Consider the following 25,000-nt stretch of genomic DNA (forward strand, 5'->3'; position numbering starts at 1 on the left):
GATAAAGGAAAAAAATAAAGAAAATGTGGAGTTAAGTTGTGATACCTTTTTAATTTTCACGTCACTCAAGAACAATCGATTGGTTATAAGGTTAGGACACAGAGAAAGAGAGAGAGAGAAAACAGATTGGCTTGGTGGCAGAGGGATGATGTGCTCTCATTAATCATGCCTAACAGGAAATTCTATTGAGAACACTGTTTTCCTCTACAGCGATTTTCTCTGTATAGAACAAGGTTAATAAAAACACCAAACATACTTCAGTGAAATAAAAATGATCTGGTTGAGCTGCATAATTGGTGTGTGTTTGAGAGCATGTCCCAGAGAGAACTTGGGCTCTTCTAAGAGAGATGTGAGATACTGCAGTAATTTTGTCAAGCACTGCTCGACAGACATGGAAAGAGATGAGTTATGCTTTCACCTTGTAGCATAAAGGGCTTTACTGGTTATCTGAACTGCAGCAGTTACTTTGCAGGTAAGTGTTTGACTTTTACTGTATTAGTCTCATACATACACACGCACGTGCACGCACAGACGGGGACGGACACACACACACACACACACACACACACACACACACACACACACACCTCTGCAGTTAAAAGAGCAGTGGTGCATAGATAAGTAGTGTGTAGGGGGGTGGGGGGTGGAGGAAAGGCCAATTGTTGTGGCGACGTGCTCCATCACAGTAATGAGCCAATCACAAAGTTTCTCCATCCCATTAAGTCTCTGGCCCCAATCACCACCTTTATGACCCTGACAGGACAGCATACCTCATCTTTCTCCTCCATGAGTCTGCCTATTCTCTCTCTAAGTGCCTGTCTATCCAGCCATTTCTTTTTCTCCCTGTGTTTTCTTTAAGTTTTTATATCAGCATTGTTGCTTTCCTATCTTTATTTTCTCCTCACTACTCGAGTCTTTCCAAACCTGTTGCATCCCTCTTTGGTTTCATTTTTCTTGTTTCAAGGAGTTTTACTTACATATATGTACAGTATTTCAGTATTAACAAAAGGTGTCAGCATTTAATTTTCTGAACTAACCTGTGTGAGGTGTGCATCTTTTGCGTTGTCATCACAGTAGCAGCAGCTGATGATCTGACCATGGTTGTGTTAGGAAATGGCTGCGTACTGTATGTGCCTATGGGTATAGCTCACTAAAATCCACAACACACCCTCTGTGTGTCTGCCATCGTTCCCTCTGTCTTGTTTTCTCTCTGTTCTCCCAATCTGTTTCTCCTTTTTCCCTCCATCATGGACTTTTTACCACTGAGACCTTCTCCTTTCAGCAATGCCTTTTTTGTTGTTTTATGTTCATGACAGTGCTGAGAGCTTAGCATATTTTTTTTCAGGCTCAGAGAAACCAGTGCAATAAGTTAAAAACATTTCAACTTTTCACAAAAGAGCGCTGCATTTCTGTAGTCTCAGAGCTACAGATGGAGCCACTACCAGCACGTCCACTGAGCATCTGTTTCGTGCTGCCAGCTAAAAGCAGAGGAGCCCAGTGGGCACAGCACTGTTCTGTTTATTTTTGCAATCTAATGTACTGCACGGATCACAGCACAATTAAACACTTCACGTTTCTCTGGAAACACACCCCACACACATACATGCACAAACACCAACCAGCCATAACATTTAAAGCAGTTACTGGTTTTAATCTTGTGGCTGAATAGTGTGTGTGTGTATAAATATTATGTGTGTGTACACACACACACACACACACACACACACACACACACACACACACACACACACACACACACACACACACACACACAGGGCAATAGTCAGTTAAAAAGTTAATTTGCTGCATTGTGCACACATTTAAGGTTGTTGGTCTCTCTAATGGAGAAAAAATATCAACAGCTCAGGGCCTGATTAAACATCTTTACTCTACAGTGTTAAAAGATTAGACATCAAATTCTGTTGTCAATGAAAAGTGGTTTAATAGCCCCTTTGTTTCCTGGCTGCAATTTTAGCTCACATACAGACATTTCCAATGACATTCCTCATACTGTCTGGATCAGGCTAGAAAGTTTTAGATTTTTCAAACATTTAATACAAAGGAAAACCATAGATGTGTTTATTTATATGGGAAAAACTTTGTCTCTCAGTTTCAATGTATGTATAATAAAACATCCTGCTTCCAGTAATGTTGTATGTAATAAACACCTGAGCTAATATTGGAGTATTTATGGTACATGTGTTTTTGTCTATCTGATATTAGACAGCAGAACACTTACATGACCAAATTCTCACAGTGGCACACAGAGCCAGGATCTTTGTGTGTGTGTGTGTGTGTGTGTGTGTGTGTGTGTGTGTGTGTGTGTGTGTGTGTGTGTGTGTGTGTGTGTGTCTGCCTGCCTACGTCTGTATGTTGCACACACCATACGGTCACCACATGTAGTGAGACAGAGCCAGGTGATTGATTGATATATGTTTCCTGTGTGTGTGTGTGTGTGTGTGTGTGTGTGTGTGTGTGTGTCTGTCTAGTGTTGCAAGCCAAACAGGGCGTCTGTCATCAGAATTCAGTTTCCCTCCGAGCACCCAAATCACTCACATATGGCCCCACAGCTGCCCCTCATCGCAGCACACTTACTTACACACACACACACACACACACACACACACACACACACACACACACACACACACACACACACACACACACACACACACACACACACACACCTGAAAACATTTGCTTCAACTGGCTAATGAAGGTAAGCTAGTTTTGGATAAGAGACGAGATTCAAGATGTGTGTGTGTCTGTGTGTGTCTGTGTGTATGTCTGTGTGTGTTGGGGGTGTCTTGGCTATTCCAAAACTATGCTACTAGGATAGCACAATGTGTGTTTGAGCAAGTGTGTGATTGAGAGGAAGGTTCAAGTGTCAATTACACAGGAAAGTACAGAAATAGCCCCCCACCACCTTCCAAAACACACACATGGACACACAAAATTTGGCTCGTGGTCTTAAACTTCCTTTTCAATCATCAGCTAGTTGGCTTGGCACATGGCATGCTTACATACATGGACACACACTTTTCTATATTTACACATTTAACATAGGTTTACGTGTGAGTTCATCTCTTGGTGGCTTTGTAACTCTGTTTGTGTGCCTGGTGTATTGGTGTGTATCTGCAGAATGTTTGTGTATCAGTGCATGTTTTTTCTGATTGATACTGATACTATTACTGGCCTCTCCCACTCACCTCAGCCTGCGGAGGAGGGCTGCTGGTAATTAGAGCTCAGGGTCTTAATGACATCTATTTATCTGCGGCCTATGATACAGTTCAATTAGCACCACCGACAACGCCCTCACATGCAAGTGTGTATATGCAGAGGCACACAAAGACAGAGACACACACAAATGTGTTCATTAGTCAGGAAATTAAGCTCTTTATCAACTTCCTCCTACTGAAGCCAAATCCAAGCCAACAATAAAATTTAAAGTTGATGTTTAGATTCAAAGTTAAGTTTCTTAAGCAAAAAGTGTATTACCAATGTAAACAGTGCTCTATTATCCCCATTCTCTGCAGCTGATAGGTGTCTATTTTTCTGTTTAATAAAAGAAACGGTTATGTGGAATTCTCTTTTTCTTGAGTTCTCAAATATGAAGATACCAGAGAGACAATTTGATCTTCTGAAAAAAAGATCAGTATATACAATGAGTGGACATCAGAACTTATAACATTGTCAAGTTGACAATATTTGCAGTTTTTATCAGTCTCATAATGCCCATGAAAATGCCAGCAGAAATCAAGAGTACAGTCTAATCAGTGGCAGGCTGCACATAAAATAACATTTATTGGTTTAATAACTTTCACAATAAGTTTGGTCAGTCTCTCTGCTCTAATGCACAATAGCTCTAACAGAGAACCTCGTTACCCTTTTGGCGGTAAATTTAATGGTAGAAAGGATACAAGAGGCTACGCGACCTGGCTGTTGTTTGTTGGGGAAAATATGCACTTTGAAAATAGGCTACATTTTATATTACATGTTTTCCCCCCTTCTGTGTTTGTGAGCAACTCCAATTCCCTGATTTTAATTTTGTTTTTAGACTTTTATGGGTTTATACTGCTATGCCAACATTCCATTAAATGGGTTAAAGTGATTGTTATCCTATAAATTTAAACAGAAGTTATGGGCTGTTCTCAGTGACTTTTTCGTGACATACTCATAAAATGCACTAATAAATTATAACTTCATTCTCGAGAATCTGATTTTTATTCAACATCAAAACATATGGTGTAACCACACAGTGGCTGAACCCCTCAGCTGTGGCTTTGAGTCCACTCAGAGATCCTCTTGAGACGATAAATTTACAGATGTTATACAAACTGTTCACACGTTACAGTCTCTTAGATCTTTATGGAAGAACTGGCCTGAATAGATAAGCATCCACTTGTTTGGTTCTGTGGCAATAGTCCTTCAAATTCACTTTCTTTACAGCTGCCGTCTGCAACCCATGTGCGTTGGCCTTTTTTAAACTGGTGGGGTAACTTTACTAGAAATAATTTGACTAGGCAGACTGGTAGCTTTTTCATGAGCTTCACGTCCATTTTAAAACTAAAACTCAAGTTTATGCTCATTTCCCAGCTTATTAGGACCAGGGTCAAATTTTTCTAACGGTGCAAATCGTATTTTACAACGAAACACACAGATAGTTCATTTTACACAATGAGTATGGTGAAAGAAAACCAAACACACAAATTTCAAATATGAAGGTGCTGAAATCCGTGGAGTTATGTGTCAAAATAAACCGAGACATAGAGAGGGAACTGGAGAAAGAAACGGAGTGCGAAAGAGAAGAAAGAAATAGATTGAGGCACCCTGCGGTCTAAAATAAATTAAAAAAAGAGGGCTCTCTAAACAAAGTCTTTCAAAATGAAATTACATTTAATTCACTTAAAGAGTAAGTCAGCCCTGCTTTTAACACACACACGCACAAACACACACACACACACACACACACACACACACACACACACACACACACACACACACACACACACACAGATGTAAAAGAGAGAAAGAAAAAGTACTGTGCACAAGCATACAGGGATAGTTTCAGCTAAAGATTCACCAAATTAATCCCTCCAACACACACACACACACACACACACACACACACACACACACACACACACACACACACACACACACACACACAAAAAGAAAAGCATCTGGAACCAATCTAATAGATTGCCCCCCCAGTGGGTGCTACCAACCATCAACTATTTGTGTGTGTGTGTGTGTGTGTGTGTGTGTGTGTGTGTGTGTGTGTAGGTCTGTATACATGTCATGCTTATGGCTGCAGAGGTCCATCCGTGTGGTTTACTCTCAGACTACTGTGTGCATTTAAATTGCTTCTTCTAATAGAATAATAGTGTTTGAGTTGAATGGATTTAACTTGAACTGACTCTAAATTTATTCTACTAGTTTATTCTTATTCAACAAGGAGAAACAAAAAGCAACAACACGTAGAATAACAATAAGCAATGTAGCACAAATGGCACAAAGCCAGTGAAATACTTAGAGATTATAAAAGTGAGCAGAGATGAGAAATATTTACCAGAATCCCATTGGCTCTATTTTAAGGAGAGAATAGCTCTTTTTTTCAGGTGGAAAAATGAACACAGTCCAACTGGTAACCTGCAATGGGGGCTGCATTTCCTGCTGATTATCTACTCGGATGACATTAACAGTGAGGTGGGGAAAACTAGTTCAGCAGCAAACTTCAAAAAATGCCCCAACTCCAGCAACTCTGGAAAGGGTGCAACCAAATGACTAATTTATCGCTTCAGGAATCAACAGACATTAAAAAAAGGATAATGATAACATGCTGTTGCAAAAACTGATAGGCTGAGGTGTGATAGGCTGAATCCTATAAACACTCCCACACAGGAAATACTCCATTTATAACATGTTACTATTAACCTGTAAGCTTTAGCTTCAAGTCAAAGCCCAGTACAAACAATCACACTATCAGCTAATCACACATAAAAACAACAAACCTGCTGTCTTTCTATGCATGCAGAGTCCCCCTACTTAATTCTCAACAAGCAAATCGCATGTCAGATCAACAACTAGGTTTTATATCAACGCTTTATCAAAATGTCATATGGCTTTCTGTGGCAGTAAAACTGCAACTTATATGAAAACAAACAAGAAAAACTTGAAAGAGACCTGACAGTATATAACTGTTGCTAGACTGAAAACGGCCAGTCTGTGTCCTAACATAGCACCTACTGCCCAGTCACAATGAGCATGACGTTCAGCTCAGTGTGCGACTACTTCGAGCTCCTGTCCACACACAGCCTGCAGTTCTCCTTCTAACAGTCTTCTCCAGCAGCCCTCACACTCCCAGAACTTACAGAAAAATAAATTTCGGGACAAAGAAAAAAAAAAAAAAAAAAAAAAAAAGCTTGGTGATGATATGAGACTATTTAAAAACCAAGGCTGATGGTTAAGAGGAGTCACAAGAAAGGCTTGGAGAATAAAATCCGTCTTGCTGGATTTGTAGTCTGCAACAATATTCACAGGGGCATCCCCTCCTCTGAATAAATACAGTATATATACAATAATGATGTAACAGTGTTTGAGGAAAAGCCCAGAACTGACAGTGTGTATGTACAGATACTTAGACGTTTTTTTTTAAAACAACTATAGCTCACTGGATATAATAAAGAATAGGTCAAGTTCAGCTGAACTTGTTTAAGTCACTGTAAGAAAAAATAAATTACTTATTATAAATCACCTGGTCAGGGAGACCATGCAAGCCACAGCTCTACAAATGAATCAGTTTCACTGCTGCAAAGTGAAACTGCTCTAACAACCCTGTATTCCTTCCTGCCTTAGGCCTGTACGTGATGGAATAAGCAGGAGGAAGGTAATAATCGCTTGTCATTGACTGGTGTTGATGGCCATGAAGATTGTGATAATGATGACAACGGTAATTTGTCTTATGCTGCTGGCCTGAAACTCTGTGTCAGCACCTTGTATTGGTAGCTGTTGGTTGCTGCATCTCTTAGTCTTTCAATTTTATGCAAGTTGCTTTTAAGAACTGCAGCAAAACAAATTGTCCACTGGGAGAAAACAAAGTTCAAACTGAAACTTGATAAGTGTGTTACGTGCTGGGTTGTGATAACAGTTTGTGCAGTGAGAATATTGTCAATATACAAATGCAACTGCTCCATAAGTATGAAAAACAATGATAGTCTCTGCACAGCGGAGGGGCTGGAAAAGGTAGCAGAAGACATTACAACCCAGATCCTTTGTTAATAAGCTACGCACACACAAACATGTGCACTCAGCTCTGTGTGAGAGTGAAATAGAGGGTGTCAGCTTTCACAACAGGCTCGTCATTCTTTTGTGTTTTTCTACCTATGCACATGTAAGTGTTTGTGTGTGTTTGTGTGTGTGTATGTGTGTGTGTGTGTGTGTGGGCATGTAAAAGAGTGAGGAAAGAGACCAAGACTGACAGCTGTGTGTCTAAAGAAAACCAGTGGAAAATACCGGAACAAGATGACATCAGCATTATACACACACACATCTCCACCTGGCACGAAAGGAGAGTGAGGTCAGTCTCTTTCTTCCTCTCTCTCTCTCTCTGTTTCTCTGTCTCTCTCTCTCTCTCTCTCTCACACACACAGATGTGGGCCACACAGCGTCGCCCACTTCCCTTCTTTCAACCTCTTTTCATTCTTTCACTCTTTGCTATCACTCTCTTCCGGCCTGTTTTCTTCTCGCTTCCATGGTCTTAAGCTATCCTATGTTCATCCATACAGTAGCTGCTCCTTATAGGTGCACAGCAGTGAGAGTCTCAATGTCTGTGCAGAAAATGTGCACAACTTCGTACACAAACACAGACTGGGTCGCACTTAAGCAAAATCCAATTTCCATTGATCTAATTTTGATAAATGATCGTCGTTGCTATGACTTCACAGTTATGTGTTCTGGGTAAAAGCCTGATAACCAGTGAACTGTGAGGGAGAGAGAGAGAAAGGAACAGAGAGAGAGGAACAGAGAGAGAGAGAGAGAGGGAGAGGGAGATAGAGAGAGAAAGCGAGAAACACATTATCAAACGGAGAAAAAAGGAAATCATTTCACGTTGATCTAATTTTGATAAACATCCTCAATGCACGCAGACTTGGAGTCGATGAACCTGGAGATCACAGTTGTGTATGTATGAGTGTTATGTGATCTGTACTTGTGTGTGTGCACTAACGTGTATTTATGTGTTTCTTTTCTGTGTGTGTGCCTGTATCTGAACTACTGAAATCCAGTTACCTGGGTTTGTGTTTATCAAGCAACTGATTCTATAAAGGTATAACTTATCATTTTGAAAAGATACTATAAGATATACAATATACATTTTTGCCTTTTTCTTGTGTGTGTGTGTGCGTGTGCGTGTGTAGGTATATTTACTTCTTTCTGTAATCTAATTCTTCCCAATTCAACCTTGGACCTTCTGTGTGCAGTGATAGAGCATGTAATACACTGAGAGGAATGAAAAACAGAGGGCGAAGCCTCAGCACTCCCAGATTGTTTTCCTCAATTTCATATAATTAACCCAAAACAGACACCAATCAGGATTATTCTGTAGCAAAACTGTTTGTTTACAGCTTTTTCACAATGTGGATATCACTAACTGAAAAGGACAGCGAGCTGAAACAATTGAGAATTACTGATCCAGAGCAGAGTGCTTCCCAACCTAGGAGGTCGGGATTCGTTAAAGATAAATCTGAGGGGTCATCAGATGATTTCAGTTACACCACTTATGTCAAACTATGGTCATAACATGTGATGAGGGGTCAGAAGTAGCCATAGAGTCATTCTAAATGGTCACCAGCTAAAAAGTTCAAGTGATCTAGTGCATGTGGTATTTATTTAAAATTAATAATAATAGTAGTAATAGTAATTAAGGTGAATTGCCATTATAATTCAAAAAAACTTTGCTTTTCCACTATTTTCTGAACTCAAAACCTACATGTACATTTCCTTGGTTAGAAGTTATTTTCCTTATCTAAAATTATATTTCCTCCCTTGCAAAACTTAATATTTGTGTCTGGAGAGCAGTGACCACTTCAAGCTGACCCGTAAAGCACCATGTCTGTGTGTGTGTGTGTGTGTGTGTGTGTGTGTGTGTGTGTGTGTGTGTGTGTGTGTCTTTACGGGAAGGCGCTGTAAGTTGCCATTAATGCACTTTGCTGCAACATGCATGTGCACACCCACACACACATAACAAGCACATAATCTGGTGTGGAAACCAGGACACTGAAACCTTAACTCACCCCACTGCCCAAAGGAAAAGAGTTTCTGAGGGAGAGAGGGAGCAAGAAAGAGAGGGAAACATACTGAGAGAGAGAGCGAAAGGGAGAGAGAGAGTTATTATAATGTGCATCCTTAATACCTGTGGTCTTATCCATTGGTATTAAGTGTCTTATTAACTGTCTTAGACTCCATTTTATTGTTTATCTGAGAATGGTTCAGTGGGCTGATTCCCACACAATACAGACCCACATGACCCTGTCAGGTGCTGTCAGGCTAGAAGCTAACTCGCTGGTAATGCTACACAGTACAACGGTCTGCGTAAGGTGTTGAAAAATCAACACTGCTAGAAAACAGAGTTGAAACGAAACCTAAAAGACTAAACTGTGCCATGTAATTAGGCAAACAGATGCCCTTTCATCAACAGGAATTTATGAATGGTTGAGGACTGCGTTTGCCGTGTTTTCCCTCTAATTATGGATAACAGGTCATAACCAAGCCGAAATTTAGGACAATCTTATCTACATCCAACTGGAACCGATGCATTTTCACCTAATAGATGAGGTATCCAGGTACAAATTTAATTTCGATCAATGAGTGATGACAATACTAAACTCTGGTGAGAATTTTTACTACTAGGAAACAAATGAGCCACTTGTCAAACACAGAATTCCCGCCTTTAGCTTAGCGGTGACTAGGGATTGGTAGATCCCAAGTCCCAAGTCTTTGTTATAGCAGTTCTCAGTTTGCAAACGGAAATTTTATCCATCTAAATTCTCAGCTCAAAGGTTTATCCTTCACGAACTACCGTTATCAGTTCGCTAGTTAGTGAGCTGACTGATCGTTTTGCCGTGTTTCAGTTCAGTGAGTGGGAATACGCAGTCGGAGCTCTGGTCAAGCACTGAATGACACAATGAAAGAATCTTTTGGAAAAAATCCTTTTAGTGAACTGATGCTAATGATTCAGTACACTGAAAAGAACTGCTTTGTCGATCACTAAACTTGACAAGCAATAAACTGTGGTCGCTTAAAATCTAAAAAGACAAACATGCACAAATACGTTTCTTTCAATTAACACTGACATGAAAACAACCTGTTTCCTTATTTCTTAAATTTCCATTTTGTACTGATTGTAACAGCTGTGGAGCGAATTGTTTGATATTTTTTAATTTAAACAAGATAAGGATGTGCATTAATACACACACGCACACACACAATGGCAATACATCTTAATTGCCAAACGACCTTGGACAGGCCCGATTTGCCTAATTGAGGAGAGAAACACGGAAAGATAAGGAAAACGAGTGACAAAACGTGAGAAACGAAGAGGAAACCAAAAATGAAGAGGAAGATGACGTGAAAATGATTGTGAAGAAAAGAAAGAGGAAAGAAGAGAGAGTGTAAGAGAAGGAGTGTAATCCGAATCAAACGGCATAATGGATGGTTCTTCAGAGTGTTACACCTCTAAATGACCTCACACATACCACACTGCACACAAACCCTTGCCAAATGATTTTATCTCGCCAATTAGGACTAGTGGGGAAGAGTCAGGAGGGGAAAAGAAGAGGAGGCCGGGTTGATGAAGAGGAGATGGCAAGTCTTGTGAAACTACAAGCAGAGAGGGAAATTTTCTCAACATCACTGCCATTTTTAATATTTTAAATTCCGCAGAGTGCTGAAAGAAGCTCTTCTTACTAGTTTTTAAATTATGTCCTTTCACATCAGAATGAATTATTACCAGCGGCGACAGTGCGGCTTGTATTGTTTTCAGCTTGTGGGTCTGTGTGTGTGTGTGTGTGTGTGCACGCTTGTGTGAGTGTGTCTTCAAGGCTAAATGGTACTGAAAACACCTACTGTAGCAGGAACTACCACAAGGGCAGTTTTGAGTACTTTGGCAGGTGTTTATATGTCTCTTTGTCTGTCTATGGACAGATTTTGTCACCACGACAGTGTCACAACTGTACAAGATACAGTCACGATACTTTACAGGAGTGTATTTGAGATCAAAATGAAGGCCGAGTTCGAAGTTGGGTGCGGTCTGGCCCATGACTCTTGTGTACTCATGGGTCGGAACATCAACATGTTGACGGGCGTCGCAGCTGGTGTGATCACATCGCAGGATGGTTTCTGGTGAGAAAATACTTTTACATTCACAATCACTCTGTCTGCCTGTCGCCCAGTTTAGCTGTTTGGCCACCTATTCACCCAGCTGGCGACCTGCCTATCTGTTTCTCTGTGTGCTGTCAATACAAGTATTGACAAGTGAAGTAAACACAGAATTTATGGCCATAGCAAATAAAAGGGGTGGCTGAGTACGAGCTAGAGGAGGCTGGACGGTTCACCTCTTGGATGAAGTGGTATATTTTCAGAGTCAATTTAGAGGCAATAATACAATTCAATAACGAGATGAGAAAAAAAAGCATATAATTCATTAAGTAAAATAAAATAAAAAGAACAAGAAAATGGCTCAGGCTCAGTCAGATGATAAATTGTGTATTTTTGTTGCTGTATATGTGAGTGTGCATGTGTGTGAGCATGTGTGTTAGTGTCAGGGGTCATGGAATTGGGAAATGAGTAACAGTGAGTGAGCACAGAGGTCAAGGTGAACACTGAGTAGAGGAAGTCAGACACACACACACACACACACACACACACACACACACACACACACACACACACACACACACACACACACACACACACACACACACACACACACAGACCAGGTCATTGACAAAATACTGGACAATAAAACTGGTGCTGAATTCAGTAAAGCTCACAGGCTTTACAACACAGCTCTACACACACGTACACACAGATGGACACAGGTATTGAAATATAAGGTGAGGAACAGAATTGAAAATCATTGAAAACTGTTATTTAGCTGCTTTGAAAACTTTTAACAAAAATGTTTTGAAAAGACAGTGAGTTACACTTCCTTCTGTATAAATTTGAGATTAAACAGTATATATTAATTGTTCCAAAACCAATATTTATCACATCGGTTTTCCTGCAACGTATTTAGCCATCACAGCAAGAACACAGATACATCAAATATATCTCTTGAAAAAAGTTACAAATATGGTTTAAAAATAAAGATAGTAACCCTATATACTCCAAAGCCAAATGAGCGGTTCAGCAACTTCAAAGTGCACCATCAAATTGAAGCTGAAAGGACAAATGATAAGGCTAGCCAGCTCATTAAGGCCCACTCATCAAAATGCAGAGGCCATATTGGACTCCTAGCAAAAATAATGAACAATACTTCCATTGCATAATGAGAGCAGAAACAAGCTTTTTCTTACATGCACGTCTATAAAAATGAATTGGGTCTTAAAATAAGCAGATGAATTTAGTAATCAAATTTCCACAGAGGGGTCATGCCAAGATTTTGAATTCATAACTGAGGTGAAAACCGTGACAATGACATTTTTCTACTTCTTCATTCTATCTCTTCTCTGCATCGCTGTCTGTCTTCTGATGGCTCAATCTACCCACCGAGCTTTTTCTCTGTATTCACTCAGTAGTGGAAGTTATTCACACCCAAGAGCACTACTTCCAGTGGTAAGGAGTCTCTGAAATTAATTGAATACTGTGACCTTTGACCATCATTACCATGAAACTGACAGTGCTGTACCATTTTGCTATGCGAGCCTCAATATGACTGCGCACAACCATCAGCGACCATTCAGAATATCGAAGAGTGCTTCTGACTGTATGCTGACATTGTCCCTGAGCAGTGTCAATGATGGAGAAGTCAGTCTGTTGAGTAAGTGCTGCTTTGTATGATCCACCAGATTTAAGAGTGTGTGTGTGTACATGTGAAAGAATAGTAATAGTAAGGAATAGTAAGGAATAGTAAGGGGTATAATGTGTGTATCCAGGCTAAAGCTATATTATTATTTATGGGGAGGGACTTGCAGCTGGTGAAACTAAAACACGTGTTACTGAGACCGAAATAGAGACAGTTTTGGAAGTGTTCACAGCCTTGCTGTATGTATACAGACACACACTGAAGCTTGTCTATGTAGTGCACAATGCTCCCACATTAAAAGCTGGTCATTTACTAGTCACTGAGCATGTACAGGTACAGAGAAGAAGTGGATTATGCCGCAGGATGGTTTGAGAAGTTTATTTGGACAGTAGAAGTTGGACATTCTACTGTTTTATCCACTGTGCATACACAACACTTATTGCAAGTGTGTCCGTCAGTCCATTTCCTGATCGTCTTTGTGAGTTTTTCCTCATCCAAACCGTGGGTGTAAGGGAGAGGGTGTTTTATGCTGTATAGCTTGCAAAGCCTTTTGATGAAAATTTGTGATTTCGCGCTGCAAAAATATAATTGACCTCACTATGCAAGTTGTGTGGGGATATAGCATGGAAAATGTGTCTTGCGGTATCTCTCTCATTGTGTGTCTTAAGTTCATTGTCGTAGTGCTTCTAAATATCTATATATTTAAATTTTTCACTGTGTAGTTCGTTGTGTGTGACCAGCTCAGGGACTGTTTCACATTTTCCACCTAGACAGCCCTCCGGGTGGAGTTAGCGCATCACACATCAATATCTAAATTACTCTAACCCATTCTCTCTCTCTCTCTCTCTCTCTCTCTCAAAGTCCTTTCGCTGCACTGGGAACACACACCGACAGACACACAAACACAAGCTCAAAGAAAAAGACACACACACATTCTCTGGGTGTTGATGGCAATGCTCTAGCTGTCAAGAGGAACCGAACAGATCAGCTATCCTCTAAGGAGTGTGTGTGTGTGTGCGTATGTGAGTGCGTGTGTAATCGATGTCTCATCTTTGTTCCACTTGCTCCAGACAGCGCCATGTATGATAACCCTCATGTTATCAGAGAAAGAGAGAGAAAGAAACGGTTGCTTAGGGAATATCACCTGCAGTCCTATTTGTTGAGAGAATTTCCTAATCTGCTTCACACAGCCCTCCATCCACTGAGAAAATAGCATCAGCACAAAAATGTGTCCTATCTGGCTTCAAAAACTAGCTGTCACTTTATTTGAGGCCTTAATTGGACTTTTTTTCTTTTTTTAAAGTGTCTTTTCACACATGGCACACAGCTCCAGCCAAACGCTCAGATATGTCAACAGGTTTGAAACTTGGCCTAAAATCAAGCTCTGCTCTAACACCTCCACAGGCAGTGTGCTAAAGCTGCAGTAAAAGCCAGATCTGGAGACCTGAGCTAAATTTATGCGAGTGCGCCATTTATACTTAGTGTGTCTCAGCAATATGCTGTTTTTGCAGATGACATGATTGTCAATGAAGCCATAGCTCCTGCCTCTATGCACTTTCCTCATCTACAATGGTTTTACATGCAAATGCAAATAAATATTCATGTGACCCTAATGACTCACACGATGGCCGGGTGAATCAACGTCTCACATGTGACCTCAACGACTCTCAAGGTGGTTAAACTCGGCATTACTATAACTTTGTGTTTTTTTATGTTAAGTGTTTTAGGTCAGTTAAATAAAATCTTAACCTGTCAGAAATTCAGACTACACATGCTTTAATCCTTGACATAAACTGATAGTAAATTGTAGTGTGTGTTTAATGTGTGTGATAATGTACTGGTAAATCAGCTGTGCATCTATTGTGATTACCATGAGGGCTAAAACGCCTACGTGAGACAAAATACACATTTAAAAAAGCATAATGTTAAATATCCTTGTCTTAGAAATGTACCATTTGTAACTTACAGCCTTGCTTCTTTGTCAGTAGTAACTACAGTATGTAAGTCAATACCCTGGATTTATCTCAAGCACCAAGAAACACTGGTGAGGTAAAAACAAAACAAAAAAAATGCCAAACTGAGCAAATTTTATTAAATTCAAAAAACCAATGACAAAAATCCTTGTCATAGAGACAGTGGTTGAAGAGAACTACAAAGCACACTTTTTCATTTTCAGCGAGAAATGGAACTGGGTCACTCAAGGACAAATTTCTTTCTGTCTATCTCTTCTTCTACACCACCCCCGCAGAAAGAAAGCTGTTTGAAAAAGAAAGATACAGAGAAAAGGGAGTGGAAGAAAAAGAGGCAGACTGAGGGAAAAAGAGTGAACAAATTACTGCTAGTGAAAAAGATTTTGTACTAACAGCTTGATATTATCCACCATACCCTCACAGACACACACAGACACACACACTAGCATTCATCCGGACACAGCCAGGGGTGACTTTTTCTCCTCACACTGCTACACACTCTCTCATAATGGGACACGTAGATACAGACACACACACACACACATGTGCTTGTACACTCACTAAAGACACCTAGACCTAGCAAATATCATGAGCTTCAAAGTGATAGTTAGCACCTACTCATTACTGAGAGGAAGAAAGAAAAAGTGAGAGAGAGGTGGGAGGAGATATAGGGATCAAGGTAGACAGGGAGTTAAAGAAGAAGAAGAATATTAAAGTTAGTGAGAAACATTCACAGAAAGAGGAAAAGACACAGAGGAGGGGAGATGTGTCTGGTCAGAGTCCTCAGCTCAGATTAGCTCTTTCCTTTTTTGTTTTTCTTTCATTATTTTATCTCCTGCTATATCCCTCTCTCATCTCTTTGCAGTGAGAAAACAAATAAAAACAATGGAGACACTACTGGTCGGAGTGGAGTAAACAGAAGGGGAGTGGAGGACAGATACTGATCATTTACAACAGTAGCTGTGCCACAGGAATACAACACAGAAAGACTGCAGCTGAAATCCAGAGCAGTTGGTCAAACTCTCCCTCTGTGTGTCCTTACTCATGGTGTCATGAGTATATTCAGCAGAGCGGAATGGACAGGCTGCATCTGTAAACGGGTTAGGGATAAAATAAAAGACAGAAAAACAGATGTTTCTGGCATCACACAAACCATTGCTCTCTCTTTTTCTCCATAAGCATATTGCATGCAATTTTGTAAACATTGGATATTAATTTTATGTATTTGTGCAGCAAGCCACAGCTCCATGCTCCCTCTAGTGGCTCAAACCTTCATTTAGCGACATACTGTCAGGGATGAAGAGCCACCTCCTCCCACTACACAGGTGTAAGACCTTTCACAGGAGGCCACAGGATGGGAATCTGGGGTTATACCTGACATGGATGTGTAATAAACCTCGATACTGTCAAAGTGACTTTCCCTGGTTTTCTATGTCCGTAACTGTGTACTGCAAGCATCGTGAGACATTCTTTTAAAATGACAGTCTTCAAGGTGATAAAACCTACGTTGAAGTGATCTGCTTTTGTTAACAACAATGTCACCAGTGGATCTACAATAAGATTTGTAAGGCAAACCATTTTGAAGGATTATTTCCTCGGGCAAAAAATTTCTATTTCTCCCTGTGTCAGGTGATTGACTGTAAGCAGAATGGGCGTAGTGGAAAGAAAGAAAGAAAAAAAAAAAAGTTAGCAGAAACTGAAACAAAACCACATTAAGGCTCTGTGTGATGGATTGTTAGTCATTACAAACTGAAGCAAAAGACTTCCTCTGAAAGTAAGAAAATTAACTGTCATAACTCTGGCTGTGCTGACTGTAGGCAGATATTGGCAGGCATGATATAAAGAAGTGGTGGCAAAAAAGATTTAGGAATAGTCATTTAAGTTACTGATTGTTTAGCATTTTGTATGACTTTTTTGGAACCAGTTATTTTGTGAGGAATATAATGCTTTGTTCATGTGGCAGTGGGGCTGAATGATTTGAGAAAAATATCTATTTGTGATATTTTTGATCTATGCCGCGATTATTTTCAAGAAATTAATGTACAGGCCTGCATTTGTGGTCTACATCCTATTAAACAATAAATGATTGTGCCAGGCATAAGCACAAACTGATCTAAATTCTACACCAACAGAAACAGATCAAATGAATTAAGTTGGTTGTCCATGAGGACCGCCTAGGGTCAGTCAGAGAATGTCAGCAAATGTTAATGAATGACAGCTGAATAAGTTTAGTCCCAAACTGATGTATTTATTCAACAACCCTTAATACAGCTGGTACACACTGTTACGTATAAGTTAAAATTGAAAACTTGCAATTCCAAGTTTAAAACTCTTTCAAATTGCAATTTTGATACAAAAATGACAAATCGTTCAAACTTATATAGGCAGATACTGTACTCTGTCAGAGCTCTGACAGAGAGTGGAGACAACAGGCAATTGATTCCAAATCACTGCCAGCTATTTTAACTCTACCAACACAGATGAGCAAATACAGCCGGAGATGGACAGCCTGGACACAGATGGACTAAAGAGTCTGTACATATATATTGGGAACCAATTACACTGCAGAAAACTGACTCTTGTGTTTGCTCATACAGTATGTGCATGTGTATGAAGTGTGTGTGCGTGTGTGTGTGTGTGTGTGTGTGTGTGAGTGAGAGACAGAGAATGTGTCCATGTGTTGGCTCACCATCAGCTTGGTAATAAAGTGTTAGGACGACAACAGGAAGCAACACACAACACCCCCACCCCCCACCCAAAGTATATACACACAGTGAGCAACAATGTTATGACAATAACTCTGAGTTTTACAGCCCACTGTAGCTCCACATCTGGATAACATCAGGACACACAGGCACAGATAAAGACACATGCATACAGAGACACACAAGCAGAGTAAGCGAGAAGTACAGAAATGATGTCGAATTAGAGAGATGGCCAAAAGAGAGCGCACACACAGACGCACAAGAAAAAGGCAAAAATCTTGTTTTCCTTTCTCCCTCTCTGTCTTCCTTCCTCCCTCTGTTTTATCCCTCTATTTATTTCCTCCTCGTTCTCTCTCTCTCCTTCCTTCTGTTCTCTCTGTCTCTTCTCTAATCCTATACGACAGAGACACAGAACACAAATCTCCCTGTTGGCAGAGGAAGAATAGCAAGTTTCTACTGAGAGAGAGAGAGAGAGAGAGAGAGAGAGAGAGAGAGAGAGAGAGAGAGAGAGAGAGAGAGATTGACTGTTGAACACCAGATGAAGTGATTTATGAGGTTGGAATCTGTACTGGAACATATGTAGACACTCCTTGTCTTTAGTTCATTCTTTCAAGAACACACACACACACACACACACACACACACACACACACACGCACACACACACACACACACACACACACACACACACACACACACACACACACACACACACACACACACACACACACACACAAAAAAGATCACACTCTTTAGCCAAACTGAGTCTAGCAAGCTGCAGGTTGGTAGGTTGTTAGTTGGTGTTCAGTAGATAGATATACATTGTGAAGTCACACACTACATCCTCTGTATGTCCATCCATTACACAAGAAATGTACCCCACACACACACACACACACACACACACACACACACACACACACACACACACACACACACGCGCACGAGCGCGCACAAGCACACACTACACTGGCAGGCCAAGGCAGTTACATTCAGCTTCTCTGGGGAGCCACATTTCTAAATCATTACAGTAACGATCCAAAAAACTTTACTAGAAAAACATCCAACCTAAACTGAATAAACTGAAAAACTAAATAACTAAACTAAATACCACAGCCTTTTTCTAAAAAACACACACAAAATGTGACTGACCCAATTCTTTGGGGGTTGCTGTTTCTTGACTTTGTTCAACATTGTGTTTTTATATTTACATTAGAAGGACCACACTGAGTTGAGTTGCAAAAGCATTTGCTAGTAGTTTCTGCTCATGCTAATGTTTTTGAAATTATATATGCAAGAACTGTCGTTCATTAGACATGCACTGTGTGCTATAGCTTCTGCTGTTACAAATTATATCTAGACATGAGGACACACAGCTGAATACAGCTGTCGGTCTCCATGCCATTACTTACCATGAAACATACATCCAAAACAAATTAAAAATTATTAAACACTTCTTTGTTAATATTTATAACAAAATGAATGATTTTATTGCCATATATAAAAGTGATCGTTTTAACGCTTAATTAACATAAGTGTGTTTTACTGTGATTCAATGTTGGCAGTTCTTACATAAACTTGTCATTGTTTATTATGTAATGTGCTGCTTGCAAAATAGCAATGTTGATTTTGGAATTAAATCTCTCTAGCATGACTACACATTATTCAACTTCCACAAAAAGCCATTTCAGTTACAGCCTGACTCAGACTGATGAGGAAGGTGCATAAAAAGCATCTCAGTTCCCAACCTGGGATTAATGTACACCAAACATTTATGAACTGCTAACAACGGCTGGTGACCTTTGGCCGCCGCACTGTTAAGCACAAGAAAATCCCTAATATTAAATTATGTTAGTCAAACCGGTGTCTTCCAGCCAGACTTAGGCACTTAACACCTGTTTAAAATAAAATCTGACCATAAGTTAGACACCACTGCAGTAAGTACTTACATGTGTTACAATCACCCACGATGACTATAAGAGCTGAAACAATTGGTCAATTATTCAATTAATCAATCAGCAGAAAATTAACCTGCCTACCTACAATTTCAATTATTGATTAATTGTTTAGTAATTAATGTAAGTATGTTATGAAGCAAAAAATGCCAAACATTCTTAGGTTACAGCAAATATGAGAGATTGCATCTTTTCTGTTTGTTATATCATTGAAGATTAAATATCTGTGGATTTTGAGCTGGCGGTTGTTTTTTTAAGTTTTGCAGACAAAATCGATAAATGTTTCATCAAAAAATAGATTAATCTAACAAAATGAATTGTTAATTGAAGCCGTAATGAACATGATATGTAATGATGTAATTTTTATGCATCTGATGTCTTTAAAACTACACAAGGAAGAGCTCATACAACATGAATAGGTATTAAGAGAAAATAGAAAAATACCCGGAGCACTATTATAAAAGCTTTAAAAGAAAATAGAAACTGCTGTAATTATGGCACTATTACAGAAGCACTGATGCAGAGAAAGATATTGATAGGAATGAGAGTAAAGGAGATGGAGAGAACAGGGGAAGGGGTCAGAAATAGAAGAAACGCAGAAAGAAGTGAGGAAAAACTGGTATCCATCTCACCAGGAGGTGAATAAATAGAGAGAATTTAGGAAACAGCCAAAAGGAAAGAATGAAACAGAGAGAGTGAAATAAACAAAAAGAAGCAATATTTTCAGTTTTGTGTTGATCTGTAAGAATTGACTTTGTCTCTTTTCTTTATCTTTCTCTCCTTCCCTATCAGTTTCTCTCCCTTGTTCCCATAGTAATCATCCAAACCTGATTGCTCTGATCCCTCTATTCTATTTGTCATTAAATACACGGTACACACTCATACACAGACACACATTACCACACATGGACACACATACACACCAAGAGACAGAAACAAGTGCCATTTAATCAAATGGTATAAATAAATAAAAGGTTTTTATTTCCCATAAGTCCATCTGGTCGCCTGCTCTTCATCACACACACAGCCTTCATCTGCTGGTCAATAAAGCTCACACACACCCACATACACACCAATACACACACTCTAAATCAAAGGCATGGATGACCACACACATTGGCTGGGGAATTTAAATGTAGATGAGTTCAGTCTGCTAGAACAACTGGCGGCAAGAAGAAACCTTTATCAAGCAAATCTATTTGTTTTCAGTTATTTCGCTCAGTGCGGTTGACCATCCTATCCATCGGTTAAACAAAATGTTATCGACGTGTGCTTTGTACCTTTAATTTCACAGAACTCTGCAATTTAGTTAAATGTGACTACAATTCTCATCCAATGCTTCTGTAACACACTACTGTCCAACTGCAGAGAATGAAAATAGAACTAAACTGAGGGCATCACATATAAACAAGAGCAAGGCAGAAAAAAACTTCATACATTTGTTTGCTGATTCTTCTTTGATGGATTATACCTTTCAAGTAAGTAGCCACCTCTGTTACTCCTTTCTTTCTTTTTCAATGCTGTTAGGAGCAGAATGGGATAATCTGAAATCTGACGCAACACAGAGCAGAGTGTAAAATATGTTTGTGTGCTGGAGTCACCAGTATTTTTTACTTTTCATCAAGACTAAACCCATGTTGGTGGTTAACCAAAAGCAGACATTACATTGGTGCTGCTGGTCTTTTTCAGATCTGTTCAACAGTAAAAATTTAGGTGACATGAGCCAGCTTCTAGCATTTTCTGACTGAACAGTTCCAGGTACTAAGGAGCCACAGGAACTAAATTAAGGAACGAAAAGTCCCATTTACACATTCTTTGCATTTCCTCTGCATTTGAAGAACTGTGATGATCAGGTAAATTGGATTGGATTGGATTAAAAAAAAAAAAAAAAGACAGCGGCAAGTGAAACCTAATTTTCAGACACGGAAACAACAACAGAATAATCCTGTTGGTCTTTTTATTTATTGTTGTGCAACTGATGTTTTAATGGACGTAATGAAAGAATGAATAAAGAGACATGCAGAGGTGGAAAAAGAGACTAAAAATTCAAGAGCACCTGTCTCCAAATGAGACGACAACATAACTTGTTTTTAACATTAAAATACAGTACATTTTAAGAAATTCTTCACCCTGATATCGGTACTAGTGGTGCTTCCTTATTTTGTGAATGAAACTGTACACAAGATCTAGCTGCCACAGCGTCTGTGGTTCACCAGTTTGCTATGTTCAGCCCTGCAAATTCCACCCCTATAGTTCCTGAACCACCGGCAAGTACTACCTCAAGAGCAGGGACTGTTTTTGGGACCTAGAGCTGTCGTAGAGGAACCTAATATAGATGCAGGTAAAGTTTCCAAGTTCGTAAGCAGCTTCTTGGGTAAGTGCATGAAGTAAAAACGCCCCATTCTACCTAGTTGAAGGACAGATTTTGATTAACTTGATCAGAAGAGAAACACAAACAATGCTCAGAACTGATTTATACTTCATCTGCGGAATTACTTTTGGCTAAAAATAGTGGAACCACTGAAAGGCATATATTTATGAGTAGTCAGTCTGTAACACTGTAAAACATTTACTACACATAGTAGCCAATGTCATTTATCATTAAAAGGAACAAAAAAGGGTATCATGCTTATACAATGCTGGATTTTTTGGGATAATCCATAGCCTGAATAACGGTGTGTTTTGACATTCCAAAGGTTTGATTAATACAGAAAGGAGAAATAGAAAAAAAATCTGTCAATCACTGTTTCCAAAACACACATCTACACTCAGACACTCCTCTCTTCTACCCTCCACCCCTCCTCTCTCCCTCTCTCTCTCTTTCTCCCTCTCTCTGAATGAATCGTTCCTTGTCTCTGAACTGATGGAGCGATAAAGTTGGTTTAAACAGCCGTAGACACACCGGCACACACTGCCGAGGCAGGAACATGTGTTTTACATCAAGAGCTCCCAGCTATACAAGAGCAAACATTACTGTCTGTATGTATGTATGTGTGTGTGTGTGTGTGTGTGTGTGTGTGTGTGTGTGTGTGTGTGTGTTTGTGACAGAACAGGAGTGCAACATGTCTTTCCAATCTCCTATCAGCTTTTAATCTCCCTTCAGCAGAGAAGGGGAGAGAGAGTGAATGAGATAGAGAGAGAGAGAGAATGCACACTCAGTGAGAAAAAGTGATAACCATTCAGTGAGAGCGGGCAGACGCAAAGTTATTCCCTATCTCTCCATCCTCCCATTATTCATTTTGTTTCGCAAGGCTCCTTTGCTTTTTCCCTGCCTCTGTGGGGAAAGGGAGCAAGCAAGCAGGAGTTGTCTACTTTGGTTTACATGTGTGTGCGTGGGTCTGTATGAGTGATTTAATTTTTATTGTCTGAATACTGTTGGAGTTGACGATTTTCATTTTGGCTTCTTAGGTTACTTAGGGGGGCTGCGCTGCAGAATGCATTGTCAACATTCATTCCTCACTTAGTGCTTGCACGGGACTCAACAGCTATTATCTAGCTTGGAATGGTCGACTTGCTGAGTTTGTTTAGACCTTTCAAAGTATTGTTGCTGTCCAATATGCTAAGCTACCTCTGTGATGTTCATGTTTGTTTTATAGTTGTCGTGAAGAGGTGTTTATCCAAGACAAACGGCACGTGGATGCTAGAGTAACATGCAAAGATTGAAATCCTGTGTGTCAGACCTTTTCATCCCGCACATGAACACACCATACTACTTGCGGCTCAAAACGAAGGAATCAATGAAGAGTTTTCCTCTTAGTTTTTCTTAAGCCGGGTTTCAGACTACAGAGTTTTGGGCCGATTTATCCCAGATTCACCCCTCCCGACAATCGGAGGAGAAATCTGCTCTGGGACCTTGGTCGGTGCCCATGTTCGGCCCAGATTATCTGGTAATGAGAAGGGTTTACAGATCCAGTCTGAAACCTCCTGAACTGTTCGCACACTCATCGAGCCTCCACAATAATATCAAACATATGCGATATTCTGGAGTTAAAATCTGGGTGATTACGCTTATGATTACATCAGTACTTTCACAATAGCCAATAATGTTAGTCCCGGAGCAGCTGACGGTGTTGCCAGTCAACGGTAAACATTCTAGCCCTTGAGGCTAATGTTAGTTACCATACTATTGTTGACAGATTTTAAAACTGACAGTTCAAATCTCACCTCCATTTCTTGCTGAAGAATAAACAACCAGTGCTGACCAGGCCTCCCCAACCATTTTCTCACCTAGACTCGTTTAGCCTTCTGCTTTTGTGTTTTCTCACCACGAAGTATTACTAACATATCAGCAAATTGTTGCTGTAATGTTAGAGATCACGTGAGGTGGTGCATTGCTCCATGATTGCTAACTCTGGTATGATAATCTTGAAGTATTGCGTGTGTGATCCATTATTTTTCAGAGCTTGCAGCGTGTGCATGTTTGAGATTAGGGAGAAGATAATCTTTGAAGTTTCTCCTTTTGTGTGTGATCCAACCCAAATTCAAATTCGGTAAGGATTTTAAAACTCCTGTAGTCTGAGCCTGGCTTTAGTTTTTCCTCACATTTGGCCTCGAAAATAGATCACTACTTACTGCTCAGACCAGATAATGTGATTTGTACCTGATAATGGAATTAGTACAGAATGGATTTCGATTTAAGTGTCACAGGTATAAAATGCTGCTGGGGCTTAATAATATTTAAAGAGATTATAATCATTAAATTGATGATTTGGAGAACTGAGTAACGGAGATGTACAATTTTCTCACTCAAGTCTCCAGTTCTGGGGCTTTTTATATATTTTAGCAGATGACTAAAGCATATGCTCAAAATGTAAGGTCTGCCATTTCAAATTATACTCAAAAGACGGCTTACAAAAGATGAAATAAAATATTTCTGAAGCTATTGACCAAAGGCACTTTGGCAAAGTTTTACTGCATAATAATTCAGATGATGTCCACTACACTGATAAAACTGGATGATGGTATCTCTTAAATACTTTTATGTGACTCAATGTAGACACACTGTGAACCAACATGTTGTAACCAGCACCTATCTGGGAAATTAATAGGTAAAAACAACCTAGAAAATGTACTCACAAATAGGGTACTATCTGATGTAGAGTAGGTATGAATGGAATGGTGTCATATAGACAAAGTAAAATGTCGCTGACACAAACAGGAGAGTTAGTGCTTCATTTTTTTTGTTCCTAAGGTCTTTCAAATGACTAATTCAACTAATGTCTGCCATACATCGGAGGACAGTTAATCTGACACTCTCACATTTAATAACAATAAATCACAAATCATAGTTTTTAGTCCTGTGTAGACTGAAAATCCTGTTTTACACCTTTTTCAGATTCAAAATTT

At 39.7% G+C, this 25,000-nt stretch overlaps 1 protein-coding gene across 6 annotated transcripts in view; it reads right to left on the reverse strand.

Moving 5' to 3' along the window:
* The window catches only part of trps1 (trichorhinophalangeal syndrome I), a 122,304-nt gene that overhangs the window by 15,211 nt on the left and 82,093 nt on the right, over positions 1 to 25,000 (reverse strand). The gene's annotated exons all lie outside the window — the stretch shown is intronic.

The sequence above is a fragment of the Xiphias gladius genome, chromosome 24, assembly GCF_016859285.1.
Source record: "Xiphias gladius isolate SHS-SW01 ecotype Sanya breed wild chromosome 24, ASM1685928v1, whole genome shotgun sequence".
In the NCBI taxonomy this organism is placed as follows: domain Eukaryota; kingdom Metazoa; phylum Chordata; class Actinopteri; order Istiophoriformes; family Xiphiidae; genus Xiphias; species Xiphias gladius.